The 8,204-nt window shown below is 39.5% G+C and overlaps 1 long non-coding RNA gene across 1 annotated transcript; it reads left to right on the top strand.

Annotated features, from left to right (window-relative positions):
- The first annotated feature begins 619 nt into the window (after nt 1-619).
- On the top strand, nt 620-3,860 carry LOC122983062. Its single transcript, XR_006403584.1, has 2 exons — nt 620-3,231; nt 3,472-3,860. It is a non-coding gene; the product is annotated as an uncharacterized LOC122983062 (long non-coding RNA).
- The last annotated feature ends 4,344 nt before the right edge of the window (nt 3,861-8,204 follow it).

Raw genomic sequence — 8,204 nt, 5'->3', positions numbered from 1 at the left:
TAACGTTAGCTAGAGCAGATGGTCACACTGAGCCTGATAGCATCCTGCTACACAAGAGGTCTGAACAAGAACCCACATTATCTTTCCTGCTGAATTCTTTTTATCTAACTTACAAACATGAACACACATCTTGCCCTGCACCTTAGCTTGTTGAACAGGCTGCCAAAAGTGCACCGCTAACATCAGTCAGCAGGCTAGATAGCTAATTAGCTACTAAGCTGCAGCACATTAAATAGCATGTAAACATACTTGCAAATGTCACCTCAGCAATGCAGCGTGGTTGTTACTCTTCAATACCACTACTAACAACATAGTGTCCGCCCATGCCATGTAGCTACAGTGCAAGTTTGTTTACTTTGTCTCTTGTTCTCTTCTGTGTAACACCAGCACTACCAGCTGCTGTCAATCAAACCTGCCACTCCAGTCAGCTGAGACAAAAAAAAAGTATTTCTGATATTTCCTGATGAAGACCTTTTTTCTTTTAATAATATAAAACTATTAAAATATATTTTTTGACACTTTTTTGACTGCAAAAAGGGATGACTGAACTAATTTCAGTTGGACATTTTTGTTTTTTAGTGAAATACCTCAACAACTACTGGATGGATTCTGGTGATTTTTCATCCAGCATCATCATCAGGTCAAATTTTTAATTTGTCCAAAACTTTGGTTTATGACCAAATATCTGCTAATTGGTGCTAATTAGATAATGTACACATGCCAACACACTAAACTAAGATGATGAACATGGTGAACATTGAACCTGTTAAACATCAGCATATTAGCATTGTCAGTGGGAGCATGTTCTGACATCAGCAGTACAGCCTCACGGAGGTGCTATCATGGCCTTTATATTATCATCCTTAAAAATGAGATGGAACAATTTAGAGATGGAAATTTGAAAAGCAAGCCAAACCATATGAAACACTATTTAGCAGTGACACACAGGCAACCTGGATTTTCTGTGAACAGCAACAACCTGTATTAATCCATCATAAGTCTAGTATGGATGACCAAACATGGGGTTAAACGTGTGTTCACTATCTCATGTCACTGGATTTGTTTGTAAAAGGTTATGTACTGTTAGTCATCAGCATGCACAGAAGCAAGATCCCGATGTCCTGCCCTTGGGTAATGACCCGGACACTTCAGCGAATCCTTTAAAGAAAATTGATAGAAGACCTTGACCATGGCATGTATTATTCATGTGCATTTACAATGAAGTAATGAAGAGCACTTTTAAAACTAAATACAGTCACAACTTGAAAGCACAGCTTTGAATAAAGAATGCAATAATAGAACAGAGTAGGAAAAAAACACAGTAATGTGGCTTGAGAGAGTAAGAAATTGAATTATTTGGTCACTAGTGTAACAGTTTTAGCATTTTAATGCATTCTTGTCTAAACATTTTGTTTAAAAAGTGGGTATCAGTGGAGGATGTAAAGACTGAGACAGCTTATGTAGACTTGACCAGATCAAAGAATCTCAGCAGATACCTTAACAACACAGGGATTATCCAGATCCAAACATCATGACATCTGTGTGTGTGTATGTGTGTGTGTGTGTGTGTGTTAATCTGTGCCCTCATTTGTCAGTAAACCATACAACATGAATTCAGCTGAGACAATCTCATTCCTCCTCACGGGACACTGCTCAGTGTGCCACACCACAGAGAGTTTTGATAATAACAAAATATATGAAGGCAATATATAACACAGTGTGTCCTGGTTCATGCTGCATGCTTCCCATGAGATGAATGGGGAACTATAAATCATCTTTATTTTTCTCTGTTTGACAGAAGTATGGCTCCAAAATGACAATCATATAGAGATGGCCATCTGCATCATGTCGAGAGGTAGTTCAACAAATGGCAATCTGTCTGTAACGTGCCTCTAAAATGGACACCATTTGTTCTCTGTGGAGCATGAATGTGCTCCATAAATATCATGAGAATCTGATTATTTTAATATTTCTTGTGCACATACTGTGTGGAAAATCTGACCTGAAAATGGTGAAAAGATTAGGTGGTCAGCAAAAAACAGGAGGATTCATCCTCTGGACACAGTGAATATCCGTGAGAGTTTAATGACCGTCTGTCTGGTAGTTGATGAGTTGAACAACAGAAGCCCCTGTTTACTGTAATGCAATGTATTTGAACAGCCATACAGTAAATACTATCTTTGGATAAAATTACATACATGGAGAGACAAAACAGATTTCAGTATAATGCAATTAAATACTACAACAACACCACAAACTGGCTGCAAGAACAATTGAATTGAATCAACACCTCTCTGACACACTGTCAACAAAAAATGAAGATTAATAATTTCACAAAACTATTCATGTAGACATACTGTTTATCTGGTTATGAAGTACATAAAGTTGGATAATTGGGCATACGGTGAGTTAATTCTTTTGAGATTGTATGTAATTCATCATGTGATCTAACTAACTATATGTTAGCATGTTGCGATCATTATTGTCATATCTCAGCACTTCAGTCAGCCAATATATTCTTACAGTATAGTTATATTTTTCATGATCTTGTACAGAAATATGTTCAACTTGTATGAAATGTAAATTAATCTGCGTCAATGTTGACACAATCAGCAAGGTAAGGAAAGTACAGAAACTGAATAATAGTGTGTGTCATCATGCACATTAATTGTAGTAATAGTCCGTTCCAATTGCAGTCTTAAACAATGATCATAAGCTACTGTATGTGGGTGGAAAGGATAAAATCGATCTCTTCAAAACGTCATTATATGTAGGTGGACACTCTCACTCTGACTGTGTATCGTGAATTAGGAAACCGTAAACATAACACACTTTGCAGTGTACAGGATGCTTAGAGACGTCTGTATGCTTCAAGATAACACAGTGTCTAAAGGTTTATCAGATTACTATTTGCCCAAATTCTTTACCCATTTGTGTTGCCAGGACTTGTAGTTAATGATCTTTCAGCTACTGTGATATCATCAACATTAGTACATCTGCAAACTGCGCTCTGTATGCTGCTGCGTCCAGAAGGAAACGAGTGACCTTCTCATTCTGAAAGCAGCCATAAATCTCAGGAAGTTGCTATTCATTGAAAAAAAATCATTCATGCTTTTGTTTAATCCCACAATGACTCTTTTAACTCTCTCTATTCTGGTCCTAAAGAAAAGAAACTCTTCAGTACCTGCAGTTTCATCAGAATGCAGCCAGGTGTCTGAATAATGTACACAGGTGACCTCAAGATTTTATTATTAATATTAAAAAAACATTTTTTTGCTTGTACAGCTTAAGTTTTATCTCACCATGACCATGTCACAGCCATGGCCGTATCTCCAGTGTTCTCTGTGGGGTTTCCCGTGTTTCACCTTTTCCTTGTGTTTCTTGTCCCGTTTTTCTCCACATATGTTTGTGTGAGTGGCGGGCATGGCTCCTCCTTCTTCTGGCTTCTCCCTGATTACACCTGATGCACAGCACCTGCTCTAATCAGCACACCTGCCATCCATCATCTCATCAGCCGTACAGTATATCTTCCCCGGATCACCAGCCGCTCTTTACTAGATTGTTCATTCAGCTACAGTATTAGTCACATGCTCTCAACCATTCAGTCTTTGTGCAATTCTGAGTCATTTCCTCGAGTTCTACTTCTCGTGTACTGATGTTAATTCTCCTCTGCTCCCAGGATCGTCACCATCGTTATCTCTGCCTGCCTGCTGCCCACACCACTTGCCACGCTAAGTCCCTGTGACCCACTTCAGTATATTCAAGACCGACTCTGTCTGGACCCCCACCATCACCATTCCAACCACCTGCTCACCTGCTTCATCCCCTGTGTTGCAATAAATCCCTTCTTACATATACTATTGAACTGTCTCCTGGTCTGCATTTGGTTCCACTCACACCTCAGACGCATAACAGACTAAGCTCTTCTGATGATTCCCAATTGTAGACTGAGCCCAAAAATTATAAAATTTAAAGTTTGGGCCCTGACACTTTGAGGCTTAAAAAAATGTTGTAACACTTTATGTACACAGTTTATGTACCACAACACACAGTATTATTATTCTCATTCCTCCCAAATGCCAGATTGTTGCTTAGGTCATACTGTACCCTGTATTACCTGTTAAAAATACCTCCAATAGCCTTTTTTGTTATTCTGGAGTTCCCAGATTGTTACCCGTATTCCTTAACTTTACATTTTGTTCCCTTGCACCAATACATGTATGTATTAGTATGTACTGTACTGGTGTTGTGGAAATTGTTTGACAACACTAAACACACATATGAAATAATACTCAAAACACTGCTGGGTTGAAGATTAAAAAATATTATTGTACTGTAAGGAGACAAAACATAAAGATATGCATCAGCTCGTCTCACCGAACAAAGAGCAAACCTATTCTACTATAGTTGCAGAAAGAACAGAGAAATGATCTGTGATTGGTCAATGTATCAGCTTATATGATTACAGCAATGGCAAACATCCACAAGGTATACATTTACATGCCCATGTATGCTAGATAAGAGCCACATCTCCCAAGGACACAGGAAGACAAGAGCTTTAACCTGTATGTGGCCTTTGACCCCTTAATCTGTCCTGTTTACTCCAAGACCTTGGATGTTACCTTATCTGAGCGTAAGCCAGAATGAAAAGAGAGGAGTGGGCCTCCTAAAACACATTCCTTCTCTCAAGGACTTGCACAACTCTCACATTATAATGATAAGCCAATCCTTTGGTCTTTCATGACCTTTACACTGGTAAACTGTAAAATATTTACACTATATGTTGCAGGTGGTAATCTAAAGCAATTTGTTGATTTTTTTTCCTGTTTTTGTGGAAAGAAGTTGGTTTAGTGTAGCGCTTGAAGTACTGTTTATAATTGCATGTGTGTTTTTTTTCAGTACAGGCCACTTTTGACATGTCACACAAGGAGTTTTTTTAATCTTGTCTCTGATTTGAATGAGACAAGCAAGATTCTTTAAGGCAGTCCATCACCCTGACCTAAGCTATAATAAAATGTGTGGCGACCTAGTTTGTCTGTGATTGAGGGTGAGTTTACGCCTGCAGTATCTTTATCTTGGAAATACTCTGCTACTACTGCTTAGGTGAACTAATGTATGGAAGATATCTTTATTTCTAAATTGGAATAAGCTAATCTGGCTGTTTTATTCACAGCGCTGCCAGTCTCAACATTTAGTGAGATAAGTACATGTTGGAAGAAGTCAATATTTTCTAAAGGTGTATTTCAGTATTTCTGTTGCCAGCAAATATAACATTGCTCCCTGTTTAATAATTTCAAATATCACATAAGGTAGCACAAAGCTTCAGGTTACAGCTGCAGCTGGTGTCTGTTCAGTTGTGTCAGACAGAATCGCTTCTTGTACATGAATATGCTAATAGAGGAGGGAGATGCCACTGGCTGTTTCACAGTCTTGTAACACCTCAGCTTTTGAGTCAGTCAGCAGTTTGTCCGCTGCCAGCATTGACAGTGATTGGCTTTGAGGCCAGGAGTGTCCTTAATGCATTTCAGCGGATTGGTGACTGATAAACTCTCTCTCTCCATCTTGGCGTAGTGAAACATGAGAGCTCAAAAAGCCACTGGAAAACAGACTGTCAATTGAAAGAAATGCTAACGTTATTCTTCTCAGGGACAGTTTTGTCTCAATCTGAGATATTAAACACCTTTCTTTACTCATTGCTTCACATTTACTGACAAATTCCACTTTTTTAAATTCATGAAGCCAACAGTCCTCAAATGACCCTACTGGCCAGGAATATTATAACTAGAATCATCAGAATCAAAATCAGAATCAGAAACAGGTTTATTGCCAAGGAGGTTTCCACATACACGGAATTTCCTTCGGTCTGATGATTCATAACAATAAACATAGTGTGAGGGAAAAAACAGACAAGTACTGCAAAATACAAGAAACATACGTGAGAGATTAACAACAGAGGATATGAAGTGTTATAAGAATAAATATAATATGTTTGTTTTTTTTTAAATGGCCCAGCTAGTCTTTAATGGACCCATATACACAAGCAAATAGGACGTGTTGATCCATGAGGACCACCTCTCCCTTTCACTTTTATTTATTTTCACAAGCATTGTTCATTTTTTCCACTGCTGTGCGAATAGACTTGGATTGCCCATGCGTAAAACATTTAAGTTGTTTGCAGCCATGGTCCAGATGCCTGGGTTAAAGGGATTTGGGGCAAATGAGGGGAAAAATGCTCACTGGGTGGTTTTGCAAAAGCAGTCTCATCTGCTTTTCTGGATGTTTACCTCTCCTTTCCCTTTCCACAGAAAACTAAAACATTAAGCTTGACTTCACCATAATTAATGAGAGCTTGGTGTGTGAATGTTTGTGTGCATTTGAGTCTGTATGAGTGATTATATCCCTAAACATTGCAAGTGCTCTTGCCACTGAAAATTTTAGAATCCATTAGTTCCCACATTGATATCTGTTGCCATAGAAACAAACATGAGTTCCCATATGGAGGGTGGTGGATGATGAAGGGCACATACATCAGTGCATGAGGAATGCATTTGGCTCCGAACAAAGCATTTAATCAAGAGCTTTGGCATGGTTGTCACATGCTTTGCGAGGGCCACTGGGTCAAGAAGTAATCACAGAGAATTTCTTATAAACATGCAAAGCCATGAAGCAATCTGCATATGGAAATGGTACATACAGAAAGGACAAAACATACTGTGTACTGTAACCTCTGAGTGGGGAGTGCAGTCATATCAATATACATGTTGGTAAATATTCATGGCTGATGATAGACTTTGGAGGGAAGTAATATCTAACAGACGTGCCAATGACAATGTCCCAATTTGTGAATAATTTAGAGTCAAGAGTCAATCAGAAAAATGTATAGATCTCTGAAAGGATGTATGTATGGATGGATGGATGGATGGATGATGGATGGATGGATGGATAGATGGATGGATGGATGGATAGATGGATGATGGATGGATGATGGGTGGATGGATGGAAAGATGGATGAAGGATGGATGGGTGGATGGATGCAAGGATGGATGGATGGGATGATGGATGGATGATGATGGAAGGATGGATGATGGATGGAGGGAAGGATGGATGGATGGATGGATGGATGGATGGATGGATGGATGGATGGACGGATGGATGGATGATGGATGGATCGATGGGTGGATGGATGGAAAGATGGATGAAGGATGGATGGGTGGATGGATGCAAGGATGGATGGATGGGATGATGGATGGATGATGATGGAAGGATGGATGATGGATGGAGGGAAGGATGGATGGATGATGGATGGATGGATGGATGGATGGATGGATGGACGGATGGATGGATGATGGATGGATGGATGGATGGATGGCAAATTCTAACCACATCATCATCACCAGAGAGTGGAATGAGACTCGGGATAACAGATGACCAACTACACAATTGTTTACATCCTAACCTCCAGAATTGCACTCTGCTCTCTTACATTAAACCTCAATCATTTCAATCTCGTCATTAAACTGGACTGTGATTTAAAAGCTTGTGAAAACCTGCTTACAGCAAGTCAGTCAAACCTAAACCCAGTGAAGTCCATTTCAGTTTAAAGACGCAGGTTACAGTGCACTACACTGATGACTGCCTTGATAATTTAATCATGACAATTCAAACGGCAGACTTAAAGAGTGCCTATACTCATTCTCTTCTGAATGTTAATAATGCATCCTCACATTTCACTGCAGTTTTATCCCTTCCCCCGCTGACAAAAGCACTCACATTGCAGAACTCTTTATTGGCCAGCGCTTTCAAGCATCCGTACACAAGTAATAATAATGCCTTTCACATTGCTGTAATTATTTCCTGCCCTTGCTCCAATATTCACAGTCGCTTTATCATTTGGGGGAAAACACACCCCGCTCCAATTGGCGTTTTACAATCACAGATCTGCCAACAATTTCCATCATTTGCAATATTGCTCTTTAATTGAAATGGCAAGTGGCCACAGAGCGCAGGGATTTAGTTCATCAATAAACTATCACAGCTCTGCTCGGGCCTCAGATGGTCTGAAAGGAACTGAGGGTGGCAAGAGGCAGAGGACGCTTTAAAATGTATTTTCTGTTTCTCTTTCAGGGAGTCTAAAGAGGGTGAACATGATGTAAAAAAAACTGACAGGGGAGAAATGTGACTTCGGGTAAAACCTCACCTCCCTC

Source organism: Thunnus albacares, chromosome 5 (genome assembly GCF_914725855.1).
Source record: "Thunnus albacares chromosome 5, fThuAlb1.1, whole genome shotgun sequence".
NCBI classification, from domain to species: domain Eukaryota; kingdom Metazoa; phylum Chordata; class Actinopteri; order Scombriformes; family Scombridae; genus Thunnus; species Thunnus albacares.
This window is presented reverse-complemented; position numbering and strand designations above follow the sequence as displayed.